The 15,233-nt window shown below is 42.0% G+C and overlaps 1 protein-coding gene across 10 annotated transcripts in view; it reads right to left on the bottom strand.

The window, feature by feature from the left end:
• The window catches only part of MYPN (myopalladin), a 346,898-nt gene that overhangs the window by 277,661 nt on the left and 54,004 nt on the right, over positions 1-15,233 (bottom strand). For 6 of the 10 annotated variants that reach the window (XR_008846301.1, XR_008846300.1, XM_056530260.1 and 3 more), the window contains one exon: positions 14,748-14,876. The exons of the other annotated variants lie outside the window; for them this stretch is intronic. The gene's annotated coding sequence lies outside the window, so the exon portion shown is untranslated. The remainder of the gene's footprint in view (positions 1-14,747; positions 14,877-15,233) is intronic. 10 annotated transcript variants of the gene reach the window in all.

The raw sequence follows: 15,233 nt of genomic DNA, 5'->3' as shown, positions 1-15,233 counted from the left end.
TTTTACCCCTTATGAAAAGGAAAAGTTGGGGTCTACACCAGCCAGTTAGTGTAAAAAAAAAAAATTGGAGGTAATAGGAAAAAAAAGACCCCCAAAATTCGTAACGCAATTTCTCCTGAGTACGGAAATACCTCATATGTGGGCGTAAAATGCTCTGCGGAAGCACACCAAGGATCAGGAGTGAGAGCGCACTATGTACATTTGAGACCTAAATTTGCACAGGGGTGGCTGATTTTACAGCGGTTCTGACATAAACGCAAAAATATGAATACCCACATGTGCACCCCTCACTGAACGTAACTAGGGGTATAGTGAGCCTTAACACCCGACAGATGTTTGACAAATTTTCATTAAAGTTGGATGGGAAAATAAAAAACAAATTTTTTTTTCACTAAAATGCTGGTGTTACCCTAAATTTTTCATTTTCACAAGGGAAAATAGGAAAAAGCCTCCCAAAATTTGTAGCCCCATTTCTTCTAAGTAAGAACATTCCCCAAATGTGGATGTAAAGTGCTCTGCAGGCGAACTACAATGCTCAGAAGAGAAGGAGCGCCATTGGGACTTTGAAGAGAAAATTTGTCCGGAAGGCCACGTCTGTTTATAGAGCCCCCATAGTGCCAGAACAATGGACCCCTCCCACATGTGACCCCATTTTGGAAATGACACCCCTGATGTAATGTAATAAGGGGTACAGTGAGCATTTACGCCCCACAGGTGTCTGACAGATTTTTGGAACAGTGGTCCGTGAAAATGAAAAATTTAATTTTTCATTTGCACAGCCCACTGTTCTAAAGATCTGTCAAACACCAGTGGGGTGTAAATACTCACTGCACCCCTTATTAAATTCTGTGAGGGGTGTAGTTTCCAAAATGGGGTCACATGTGGGGGGTCCACTGTTCTGGTACCACGGGGGGGCTTTGTAAACGCACATGGCCCCTGACTTCCATTCCAAACAAATTCCCTTTTCAAAAGCTCAATGGTGCTCCTCCTCTTCTGAGCAATGTAGTGAACCAGCAGAGCACTTGACGTGCATACATGGGGTTTTCTGCTGTTCTGGCACCATAGGGGCTTCCTAAATGTGACATGCCAACCAAAAACCATTTCAGAAAAACTCACTCTCCAAAATCTCCTATTGGTCAAGTTTTCATACCCAGGCGCATACGTCACAACAGCCATGCTCATAAATATCCCCATGCCAAAGAGAAGGGGGGGGGGGGGTGCGATGGGAGAGCAGAAGCCAGCAGAAGTTATCATGTAATAATAGTCTTCGCCTGCATGGAAGCGCCATGAAGCATAAAAGGTATCGTGGAACGATAAGCCGGGGAGGTCCTCTCAGATGCAGCAATATGACCATAAGGTAACTATGTAAGGGTTCTATGAATACGCATTCTTCTTCTCTTTCCCATTGCTTAAAGTTAGAGGCCTCACATATATTTGGTAGTGTACTAGTTCTAATTTGATTGTGATATCTTTACAATGTGGATGAAAATTATACCAATTAGTATGTATGGTGAAAGATCCTTTCTAATCTCCAGTTTTGAGATGATAGGTTTTAAAATATGGAAAATTCTCCCTTCTTGTGTTCTGTTCCGTGCATACATATAATGCATATTGCATAGTCTTATCTTTCACCATCTAATTGACAAATATATCCACAAGGAAAGTATTTATTAAATGTATTGAGAAGATAAATATGGTATTGTGCCTAAAGATGTACACCAGTAATTCCTCCAAATTTAGTAGCACAGATTTCATGTCTGTATTTAAATATGTCCTACCAGATATGTATGATTAGTTAGGGGCTGGAGGGTTCATACAAGTCACCTCCATTTAAATATATCCAGATATTAGATTTTGGTTTAATAACATATCATATTGACTAACCATTGTTGTAAAATGAAATTATTTTAGGTAATATGTAGTTGTACCTACTAAGACAAACTTAGCATGCTTAATTAATGTTGTACACAAATAATCCTATCTCTAAGAATTTATAGATGTCAGTTACTAACATTAGCTTATAATGCATTACTAATATTTTATATTTACAGTGGTCCCTCAACATATCATATTAATTGGTTCCAGAAGAACCATCATATGTTGAAACCATCATATGTCGAGTACATATGTCTATGTAAAAATGGTAATTGGTTCTGGGGCCTCGGAACCATTGTATGTTGAATACATATCTCTATGGGAATCTGCTAATTGGTTCTGGGATGACCATTGTATGTGGAGTGTATGGGGAGTGTTTAACAAACCAGGGTGCCTCCAGCTGTTGCACAACTACAACTCCCAGCATGCATTTACAGCCATTGACTGTCTGGGCATGCTGGGAGTTATAGTTTTGCAACAGCTGGAGGCACACTGATAGGGAAACATTGATGTATGGGGTGCATTGTGTGTATATGTATTGTATGTGATGTGTGACATCGCATACAGTACTGTACAGTTCTTTAAATACCTTCAAAGGGGACAGAATGTCCTCCATTACCATCCTGCCGACTACAGCTCTATAGGAAAGGAAGGGGAGGGCAGCCAGCAGCTCATTGGATGCCTGCAGCAAGATGCTGCAGGCTATTGGCTATAGCTGCACTGGGGGGGCGGGGCTTACACGGAGCTCACACTGGAAGCCTGAGTTAGGAGGACAGCATGTGAGTAACAGGAGGCAGAACGGGGCACACGGGGACATTAAACAACTATCTGTCAGTTGGTGAAGTTGTCAGCGCTGTCAGATAGCTGTTTGAACGATGGCCCCGACACACAGCAGCATCATATGTCGATGCTGCCTTCAACATACGATGGGCTCTGAGAGGCCATCATATGTTGAAATGATCATATGTCGGGGCCATCATAAGTCGGGGGGCCACTGTATATATATATATATATATATATATATATATATATGATCATAATTGATTCGTGAGTCATTTATGCATTTAATAATTGTTTTATATACTCATGTATGTTTATTAGTCATCTGGCTAATAAATCTGCATATTTTAGAATACCTGTGTATTGTTTTATGATGTTGCAAAGGTACCGCCAAGCGCTAATCAACGAACTAAACAATTCTGGGTAAATAGTCGCACCCAGAGACATGAGTTGCATGATTTATATTTTGGCAATTCATAAGGTCACATGTTTTGCATTTTTGGTGACCATAGGTCAAGGGCCATATTGTCATTATGACCTCGTGCTATAAGCAGCACAATTAAAGGGCTCCATATTTGGAGGTCCCTTAGTGGCGCAATAACCGAGCAACGTTATTGGCGGTCCGGCACCATAATAATTGCAACAGTTTCCTGGCACCTTTCTATCATAACCAGTACAATTTTTTTTTAACACTGTGCTGTACAGTAGGTCTTCAGATCTGCCAGTCTTTGCATCTCCCTCCCTCCGCCCAAACCTCAAAACCCATAATGAAAAGACACCTATACTGTATGTGAACTCCAATAAAGAACTACAAAACATAAAAGAAGAATGGTGTCAACTGATATACAGAATAAACATATCTGAAAAAAAATTTCAAACCTTTCAAAAAGGGGAATCAGCAAGGAAGGCATCTAAACCGGAACCCAGTATACATTGCCAGGGTTGTAACAAGTTACCATAGGGCCTCATATCCAAATTTGAAATAAAGCCAAACTCCACCGTAAACTTACTCGTTCGCTACCTTGCGACCCTTCTCCATTCATCGGTTCCAAATCTAACAGAGGTGCCCATCTTGGCAAGAGATGGTCCAATGAGAAGCAGCTGGAGGCCGTATGCAATTGGGGGGGGGGACTGCAGGGGACTAGCGTGGAAATTCTCGAATGTACAATTTCCTTTTTATTTCTAGTAGCCCACGGCAAAACACATACTAATTTTTTTTTTTATACCAGCATACCACTTTTAATGGAGTCACTTTGGCTGTCATTATGCAGGTGCCTGTATTTGTGGTTGGAATCTAAATAGAAAACACATTTCAGGCTACTTGAGAATTATTCTTAAAATAAGGGAATTATGAATAGATTTTGTCAAGCAATGTGATTTTTCGGTGATTCTTTATTTCTAGGCTCTGTAGCATCTGCTATGACTATGCCACATTTTCAGGTATGTATTTTACTTATTCTAACTTGTTTATATAATGAAAATTAATGTACTACTGGGCAAATTGTATTTCTTACACAATAGATAGGAATGGGTGAATTGTAGTGACACCTACTGTCCAATGCTGCATACTAAGCTTTAACATATAAAACAGCAATGCAACTTATAATAAAGCAATCAGAGATTTAGAGCATTGACCCCTGGCATACATTTACTAACTGTTTTGAATGTGTGGTAAAGAGCAGTATGTAAGGAAACCCCACAACACACAAAAGAGGGGGCTCAGTTGGGCATTACAGCTTTTATAAATTGGTAGGTCTATGTTTCAGCCTCAGTACATGCCAACTTGTGCTTGCATTTTCTATAACAGGTGGCTGTATCTGATATGCACTGCTCAATCTGACTAATCAGAAAAACATCTGAACTGAATAGAAAAGGTTAACAAAACGCCCTATCATATTTCAAGATTCTGAGATCATGCCAACATGTGTCTCTGCCTGTCATACAGCTTTACTCCATTTTAACTAAACATTAGTAAAAAGACTATATAAAAAAGAAACATTTAATGAATTAATAGAACACAGTGACAAAATGAATAACTTGCATTAGTTTCTATAAACAAAATTCCAAATGTATTGATTTAGAGTGTTTCAGAATGTGACACCAACAACAGGCCCAGACTGAACTTTATTTTATATGAAAACAGAACAAATGTGCAATTGCTGAATTTGTCTTCAAAAATGAAGATCTAGTCACAGTGAAATTTGCTGTATATCAGATGATATTCTATTAGTTACCTCTCACCTTGATCTTAGCAACTGGCTAGAAACTGTCATAAAGCAGTGTACTGATATGCTGCAAGTCATTTATTTTGATAAGGGACAAAGTGGGAGGAGACTTGAATAACTGAGGTCTAACACATAGTTAAAGGGGTTATCCAACATAAGGTGCTTTTAGTACTTACCTGCCAGACAAAAATGGACATGCTTAGAGAGGATTTGTGCTTGCCTGGGGGCTAAATGACTGTGTTTTAAGTCCACCATAGCGCTGCTGCCTCCTTTTTGTGAAATGGCCATTTCCTGTTGGAGTTCCCTCTTTTTAACTACAAGTCCTGGGATCCCTTGTTTTTAAGTGTGAGGTCACTTTTTCTCCCTTCCACACATCAGCCGCCCCTCCCATTGCAGCAAAGCTAGGCTCCCTTCCATGCATGCTGTGCTTGAAACTACAATTATCTGCAGCCATGTAGAGAATGATCTCCCCACCCAGCAGTCGCTCCACCCATTGAAGAACTGCCATGCTCCCTTTCAACACCTTACTAGTGATGTAATTTCTCGCGCCTCACTACAACTTGGGAAAAGACCGAGATAACACTAATTTTGAATGCTACTAAAACTAAACAGTGGGGCAAAGATCACATAAGAATTGTGAGAACAGCTGTAAATCACTGATAGAGACACTATATTATGAACTATACTAAATTTACAGCCCTTGTAGCATAGTCACATAAAAAAAAAAAAATCTGGGAATACCCCTTTAAGAAACTGGTAGTTTTCTTGAACAATATAGTGCATTTAAGCTAGGTTCACACTGTGGAATCTCCGGCTGGAAATTCTGAGTGCGGCCAGCAACGTACTTAATCAGCGCTGGGACGGTGCATACTCTGCCGCCCCATAGACGTCAACTAGAGATGAGTGAACTTTTCAAAAATTCGATTCGGAATTTTTCAAAAAAATTTGTTTTGATCCAAATTTATCTGGGGCGAATCTATATTAAAAATGGCTATTTCTGGCCTACAGAGAGCCTCAATAGGGGGTGTAGAACACTTTCCTGTGTTCTAACATGCATATGGAGTGTGCTGGGGTAGTGAAATAATACTGTTATTCAGAATGTCATGCAGATTACCAGCATCTCTTTTGGAATCACTGCCGCAGAGCGGCACAATGACAGAACCTGGCATATAGTGGCTGAATGACAGCGTGGAGGTGTTGGCAGAATGAGACTATATAGTGGCCGAATGACACAGCGTGGAGGTGTTTGCAGCATGAGGAGACCATATAGTGGCTGAATGACACAGCGTGGAGGTGATGGCAGGATGAGGAGACCATATAGTGGCTGAATGACACAGCGTGGAGGTGTTGGCAGCATGAGGAGACCATATAGTGGCTGAATGACACAGCTTGGATGAGGCTGAAGCATGAGGAGACCATATAGTGGCTGAATGACATAGTGTGGAGGTGTTGGCAGCATGAGGAGACCATATAGTGGCTGAATGGCACAGCCAGGAGTTGGCAGCAGCATGAGAAGACACAATGCCTTCACAATCCCTAAGAGTATAAAATGAATTCTGAAATTTAAATTGAAGATTTTAGGTAGCTAGTGCTACCATAACAAAACATTTATTCCCAGACCCAGGCCCAGCAGCATCAGTAAACCATATATTGCCTGAAGGACACATACTGGAGTTGGCTGAAGCATGAGGAGACCATATAGTGTCTGAATGGCACAGCCAGGAGTTGGCTGCAGCATGAGTAGACACTAGGCCTTCACAATCCCTAAGATTAAAAGATGAATTCTGAAATTCAAACCGAAGATTTTGGGTAGCTAATGCTACCATAACAAAATTTTTATTCCCAGACCCAGGCCCAGCAGCATCAATAAACCATATATTGCCTGAATAACACAGCCTGGAGTTGGCTGAAGCATGAGGAGACCCCAGGGCTTTACAATTCCTAAGAAATAAAAGACAAGGTTTGAAATTTAAACTGAAGATTTGGGGTAGCTAGTGCTACCTTAACACCATTTTTATTGCCAGGCCCAGCAGCATCAGTAAACCATATATTGGCTGAATGACACAGCCTGGAGTTGGCTGAAGCATGAGTAGACACCAGGGCACCACAATCCCAAAGAGAAAACAGAAATTTAAACTGAAGATTTTGGGTAGCTAAGTAAACTATATATTGCCTGAATGACACAGCCTTGAGTTGGCTGAAGCATAAGGAGACCATATATTGTCTCAATGGCACAGAATGGAGTTGGCAGAAGCATGAGTAGACACCAGGGCTTCACAATCCCAAAGAAAAAACAGACGAAGTTTGAAATTTAAACTGAAGATTTAGGGTAGCTAGTGCTACCATAGAATTTTTAGGCCCAGACCCAGGCCCAGCAGCATCAATAAACCATATATTGGCTGAATGACACAGCCTGGAGTTGGCAGAAGCATGAGGAGACCATTGAAATGTATGATTTTGAAATTGAAAATTAAGATTTTGAAATTTAAATTAAGGGTTTTGAAATTGAACTTTTAACTCCCAAGTTTTAGTGTCCCGGGCCCTCGGCGTGTGGGTACAAAGGACCAAATCTAACATGTCACATGGCAGCACAATGACAGAGCCTGGAGGAGGCATCAGTAGGAGGAGACCATATAGTGTCTGAATGGCACAGCTTGGAGTTGGTGGCAGATGAGGAGACAATAGGGCCTCACAATCTCTAAGAATAAGATGAATTTTGAATTTCCATTGAAGATGTATGGTACTTAGTGGTGTTCCCATAAACATATATAGGTAATGTCCTAGGCCCAGCAGCATCACTAAACCATTTAGTTGCTGAATGACACAGACAGGAGCAGTCAGCAGCAGGAGTACACAAGAGGGTTTCCTAACCCTAAGATTGAAAGATCAATGTTGAAATCTCATTTAAGCATGTATGTAAGCTAGTGCTAACTTCCAAAAGTGTAAGGCCCAAGCCCAGCAGCATCACTAAACCATGTAGTTGCTGAATGACACAGACAGGAGCAGTCAGCAGCAGGAGTACACAAGAAGGTTTCAGAACCCCATAAGATCGAAAGATCAATGTTGAAATCTCAATTAAGCATGTATGTAAGCTAGTGCTAACATCCACAAATGTAAGGCCCAAGCCCAGCAGCATCAGTAAGCCAAGTAGTTCCTGAACTACACAGTCAGGAGCAGGCAGCAGCAGTACTCAAGAGGGTTTAATAACCCCTAAGATTGAAAGATCAATGTTAAAATCTTTATTGAAGAGGTATGTTACCTCGTGCAATCATCAAAAATTTTTAGGCCCAAGCCCAGCAGCATCACTAAGCCAAGTAGTACCTGAAACACACAGCCTGGAGCAGGCATCAGCGTGAGTTTACAAGAGGGCTTCACAACCCCTAACATTAAAAGGTGAATATTGAAATCTGTATAGAAGATGTATGTTAGCTAGTGCTAACATCAAAAAAATTAGGCACAGGCCCAGCAGCATCAGTAAGCCAAGTAGTTCCTGAAACACACAGCCTGGATCAGGCAGCAGGATGCGTACATAAGAGGGCTTCACAACCCCTAACATTAAAAGATCAATGTTGAAATTTCTATTGAGCATGTATGTTTGCTTGTGCTACCATAAAAAAAATGGTAGGTAATATCCAAGACAGTCCCAGCAGCATCAGAAAACAATATATTGGCTGAATGACACAGCCTGGAGGTGCGAAAAGCATAAGGAGCCCATATAGTGTCTGAATGGTACAGCCTGGAGGTGGCCGAAGCATGAGGAGACCATATAGTGGCTGAATGGCACAGCCTGGAGTTGGCAGCAACATGACGAGACCATTGAAATTTATGATTTTTAAATTTTAATTTAAGATTTTGAAATTGAAATTATGGATTTTGTAACTGAAATTTCCCTTCTCTGCCTGACATACTTATTGCGTATATGAGGGGAGTACAATACGTTTCACTTCACTTAAAACAGTATTTGTCTAGAACAACAGCAGGTGTATACTACTGGCTGTCCTTTCACAGTATATAGACCCTTGACAGTTTAACAGGTACAAAATAGTACACTCCTTAGATGTAGGTATGTGGTATGCACTTATGAGAGCAGAAAAATGTGCTACAGTACGCTTAAAAATACTTATTTTTACCTGTGTCCCAGATTCCAAAATTCCTTTATAATCAGAAATTGTCAGAATACCACCTGACATTCAAAATAATAAAATGATACATACGCTCTCTGAACAAAAGGATCCTTCATTAGATGACAATATGAGTATTGTGTGTTACAGTGACATTAGCTCATCGGAGGAACAGGAAAATATGATACAACTTAATTCTACAACTGAAGAACCACAAATAAGAATGAACGACTTAAAGCCTACTGGAACTGAGGAACTTCAAAATAGTAAATCTACCACCTGGGATAGTCAGTCAATTCCAACAGCCGGTGGTCAGTATCCACAGTTTCCTGTTTCTGCTAGTCCTTGGCAATATTCCTTGTATTACTGGTCTGGTATCAATGTGGCAATAATGCTGGGAGAGTAACTCAAGGATACCCACATGTTTCCTACAATACACAGTCAATATATGGAGACCATATAGTGGCTGAATGACACAGCCTGGAGGTGGCTGAAGCATGAGGAGACCATATAGTGTTTGGCACAGCCTGGAGTTGACAAAAGCATGAGGAGACCATTGAAATTTAAGAATTTTAATTAGAAATTTAAGATTTTTAAATCAAAATTGAGGATTTTGAAATTGAACTTTTAACTCCCAAGTTTTAGTGTCCCGGGCCCTGGCGTGTGGGTACAAAGGACACATGTCACATGGCAGCACAATGACAGAGCCTGGCAGTGGCATCAGTATGAGATGACCATATAGTGGCTGAATGACTGCCTGGAGTTTGTGGCAGCATAGGGAGATACCTTATAGTGTCTGAATAGCACAGCCTGGAGGTGCTGAAGAATGAGGATACCATATAGTGGCTGAATGGCACAGCCTGGAGGTGGCATCAGGTGTCTTGAAAGTGACCCTAATGCAAGGAATTTCTGAAACTGGGGACCAGCACCTTAATTATGTTTTGCAGTATCCATGGCAGCACAATGAGAGAGCTTGGAGGTGGTAGCATCAGCATGAGGAGACCATATGGTGGCACTATGACAGTGCCTGGAGGTGGTAGCATCAGCATGAGGAGACCATATGGTGGCATAATGACAGAGCGTGAAGGCGGTAGCATCAGCATGAAGAGACCATAGAGTGACACAATGAGAGAGCCTGGAGGTGGCAGCATCAGCATGAGGAGACCATAGAGCAGCAGAATGAGAGAGCCTGGAGGTGGCAACATCAGCATGAGTAGACCATATGGCGGCACAATGACAGAGCCTGGAAGTGGTAACATTAGCATGAGGAGACCATAGAGAAGCACAATGAGAGAGCCTGGAGGTGGCAACAGCAGCATGTCGGCCATGCCAACTGACAGTTGAGTCTGAGGAACCCACCGACTGTTGAATGGGGGTGTCGGATGTCACTGGGGATGAAGTGGATGACCGAATGAACCTCACTTGGGATGTAGTGGATGACCGAGTGAACCGATCAATCATGGCTGCTGGGTTGCTGGTCGCGACACGACTGCTAGCTGACACCGGGAGCTCAGACCTCTCGCTGCGACTCTGGCTGCCACACACCCCAACGCTGTTGTGACCTCTGCCTGCGCCTGATGAATTTAGGCCTCTGCCACCCCACTGTGCATGTCCTGGCACTACTCTGCCTGACATACTAATTGCGTATATGAGGGGAGTACAATACGCTTCACTACGCTTACAACAGTATTTGTCTAGAACAGCAGTAGGTGTGTACTATTGGCTGTCCTTTCACAGTATCTAGGCCCTTGACCGATTAACAAGTACAAAATAGTACACTAATTAGATGTAGGTATGTGGTATGCACTTATGAGGGCAGAAAAATGCGCTACAATTAGCCTAAAAACTCTGTATTTTTGTAAACCACCAGCCAGTGATTACTTTTGTTTGCCCTTTCACAGTATGTAGGCCCTTGACAGATTAACAGGTACAAAATAGTACACTACTTAGATGCAGGTATATAGTATGCACTGATGAGGGCAGAAAAATTCTCTACAGTAACATAAAAAAGTATCAGAGTACAACACCAGCTGATGAGTACTTTTGCCTGGACTTTCACAGTATGTAGGCACTTGACAGATTAAAAGGTACAAAATAGTACACTACTTAGCTGTACGTATGCAGTATGCACTTATGAGGGCAGAAAAATGCACTACAATGAGCCTAAAAACTCTGTAATTTATTTAAAACACCAGCCGGTGATTACTTTTGGCTGTCCTTTCACAGTATGTAGGCCCATGACAGATTAACAAGAACAAAATAGTACACTACTTAGACGTAGGTATGTAGTATGCACTGATGAGGGCAGAAACATTCTCTACAGTACACTTAAAAAAGTATCTGAGTACAACACCAGCTGATGAGTACTTTTGCCTGGACTTTCACAGTATGTAGGCACTTGACAGATTAACAGGTACAAAATAGTACACTACTTAGATGTACTTATGAGGGCAGAAAAATGCGCTACAATGAGCCTAAATTTATTTAAAACTCCAGCCAGTGATTACATTTGGCTGTCCTTTCACAGTATGTAGGCCATTGACAGATTAACAGGTACAAAATAGTACACTAATTAGATGTAGGTATGTAGTATGCACTGATGTGGCAGAAAAATGTGCTACAGTACCCTTAAAAAATATATATTTTTGTAAAACACCAGCAGTACACAACAGTGCTGCAGCCAAAAAAAGCTGTGTACTAAACACAAAATTGCACTCTGTCACAGACTATTAGGAATGGACTGCTGGTTATTATACCATCTACAGACTAGTATAACCAGTAGATGATTTTTTTTGTGGAACAAAGACACTGAATTGCGCTGAAAAATTATTCCTGCCTCCTCTGCTAAGGTTTATGAAGTTGATGCATCTTGTTGAAATGTATGAGGCAACACACAGCTATGTGCCCCTCTCTGTAATACTATGCCGAGGAAAGTGACTGGGAGGTTAATGCCTGCAGCTGCAGTAAGAATCCTTTTCAGTGAAAAAAAAACAATGCTCTCCGTCCACAAGGATGGGACTAGGAGGATGTTAAACGCTGCTGGAAAGTTTACATTGTATGATGAAACTGTTCCAAAAAGCATACAAACCTGACACTAACACAACCTGTCATACATTGAGTTTATTGTTTCCTCAGGTCCAGAAATCTCAAATACCCCCAGGGTTCACGGCATTTCCTGGCAATTTTACTCCCTTTGCACTCCCTTTGAGAGCGGTACAAACTTGGGATCATTGCTTGATGACTACTGTATGGAGAGGATTAACAAAATAGGGAAAGATGGTGGCTGGGTTGAGCATGATACCCAATGGGCTGACGTCTGGTGGTTATGCGGAGATAAACGGCTAAGAGTAAGGATCCCAGCCAATGCCCAAGGGGATTGTGCTGTGGTCCAACTGGCTATGCCCCTCCATATCCTGTCAGAGTCACCCTGGAAAAGGGGCCACCCTAGTAGCCGAAGGGACACCTCTCCTAAAGGGTCTTTTGATTCTCAGCTGTACATTGACGAGATAGGGGTTCCACATGGAGTGCCTAATGAGTTTAAAGCCAGAGATCAAGTGGCAGCAGGGTTTGAGTCTCTGTTCTTTTGGTGGAGTACAGTAAACAAAAATGTTGACTGAATAAATTACATCTACTATAACCAACAGAGATTTGTACAATATATAAAGAAATGCAGTCAAAGAATAATTGGCCCCTACCTCTTTGATGGCCTGGCAAAATTGGATGGCCCTAGATATAGTACTAGCAGAAAGAGGAGGGGTCTACAAGATGTTTGGCAGTATGCGTTGTACCTTTATTCCCAACAATACAGCTCTCCTAAAGGGTCTTTTGATTCTCAGCTGTACATTGACGAGATAGGGGTTCCACATGGAGTGCCTAATGAGTTTAAAGCCAGAGATCAAGTGGCAGCAGGGTTTGAGTCTCTGTTCTTTTGGTGGAGTACAGTAAACAAAAATGTTGACTGAATAAATTACATCTACTATAACCAACAGAGATTTGTACAATATATAAAGAAATGCAGTCAAAGAATAATTGGCCCCTACCTCTTTGATGGCCTGGCAAAATTGGATGGCCCTAGATATAGTACTAGCAGAAAGAGGAGGGGTCTACAAGATGTTTGGCAGTATGCGTTGTACCTTTATTCCCAACAATACAGCTCTTAGAGGAACCAAAGCAATCGAAGGAATGACTACATTATCGGGTTGGAAGATGGACTGGATTGGTGACGTCAACCCTCATCTCCATTGCGATTGTGTTGATCATCTTGATGACCTGTGGATGTTGTCGCATTCCATGCTTTAGAGGACTAAACTGATTGAGACTGCTGTGACAAGAACTATGTATCAAACTTTTTCTCTGGAAGAAGTTGCCTATGATGATACTTCCTTTCTATGAAGCAAAGTCCAAATACCCAGCTGAGGAAGGGACTTATGCTGAATTGAACTGACAGAGTGAAAATAGATATCAGAGGAGGGAATGTGAAATTATATTTTGATATCTATGTTCTCTGTGTGTGTGTGTATATATATATATTTATGGCCAGGGCCTTTCACCCAGAGACTCGGATACCCCTACCTAACCTAACACAGCTAGAGGTGTGCCTGAGCCGCCGCCGTGGGTACACCTATTAAGAGGGCAAAAACCAACAGATAGGAAAATAGAACTTTATTCATGAAAACACCAAAGACCTAACAGCAGACATAATTTCTTTGTGTGGGTTCAGAATGTACGTGGCATAACAAGCCGACTTCCAGCGACCCAACTTCTTAATGACATGCGCTGGTACGTGATTGCCTGAGGCAGCTGAGGCTGCCCCACTGCGGAACGAGTGCCCTGAAAAGTGAGTGGCACCGACACCCAGGGATCTGATTAAAGTACGTACATGCTCTACAAAAACCACCATAGTTAAAGGCTTACTAGGGAATGGTAGTAGTGGTGTCGACCCTGCGTGCCCTTTCCTAAACTGAAGATATTCGACCAGGACCTTGACCGGGCACCATTGATGCCCCATGGCATAGTAACTGACTACCGTATCGGTTATGTTACCTTTAGAGCCTTTCAATGTCAAGAAAGCGCTATCCTGAGAGACCACCAACTGATCCAAACTAACAAATGTGGAACCCCCAGACTTTGCACTAAACTCACCGGGCCTGAGGAAACCATAGAAGGCGAGATATATGGCTACTTTAAGTACCCTACTATTAAGGAAGCCAAAAGGATGTTTATCTAACATGTTGAACAACTGTCTGAACAATGACCCTGTGACCGGGAGTCTACCTGTAACTACTATGGGCTTGGCCTTTTGAATACCCTTTAAAACTGTGCGTATGGCATGGTATGAAAATATGGAAGCACTCCCTGGATTCTCTAGGGACAAATGATGCTGAACCCCCGCTAAGTATTGCCTAATGGTATTGTGGGCTAGGTTTAACTCTGAATGGCAAAATGCAACAAACATAAGTATGTAAGCAATAAGGTCTTGCTCTCCTTGTGGAACTTTCAACCGGAACTCTTGGTAAACCTTGCACGCATGACAATACGCTTTAGCAGTATTTTCAGACAACGCTTTATTCATCAGAGCTTTAGCAGTATACAAATAGGGATTCAATCCATCATTAGACAACTGATATCGGGGGTGGGGGTGGGGGGGGGGGGGGGTGTGGCCTGCCTGTCTGCTGCGGGCATGACCTGAAAAAAAAGAGATCAAACTTTAACCGAGACAATGCATCCGCAGCCACATTTTTCTCACCTTCTACATATTCACATACTAGATGGAACTTGTGCACTAGAGACAACCAAACCAGACGTCTCATGAATCTCATGATAATCGGGGAACTTGACTTTGCCTTCTTGACAATCTCAATCATGGCTTGATTATCTGAAAAGAAACACACCGTCTGCTTAGACCAGGATGCTCCCCAAACATAAGCTGCTGCTACCACAGGAACTAACTCAAACAGAGCTGAAGTATGCAAAAAAAATTCTAAACTAGACACTTCAGGGAGCCAATGTGTAGTGATCCAGTGTCCTCCCCAAATGGCCGCATAACCAACTGATGATGCGTCCGTAAAGACACCCGGGGATGAGTGGCTGGGAGCCGGAATGAAGAACGAAGCACCATTCCACGTTTGTAAGAACCTGTCCCACATGACAAGATCCGCCATAGCGTCACTATCCAGCCTAATGACACTGTGTTGTTCCGGGGCTACTGACAACAAGGCTAGCAAGCGAGAGA

Source organism: Hyla sarda, chromosome 7 (assembly GCF_029499605.1).
Source record: "Hyla sarda isolate aHylSar1 chromosome 7, aHylSar1.hap1, whole genome shotgun sequence".
Classification (NCBI taxonomy): Eukaryota; Metazoa; Chordata; class Amphibia; order Anura; family Hylidae; genus Hyla; species Hyla sarda.
The sequence above is the reverse complement of the archived record's forward strand: the minus strand, read 5'-3'. Positions and strand labels throughout refer to the sequence as shown.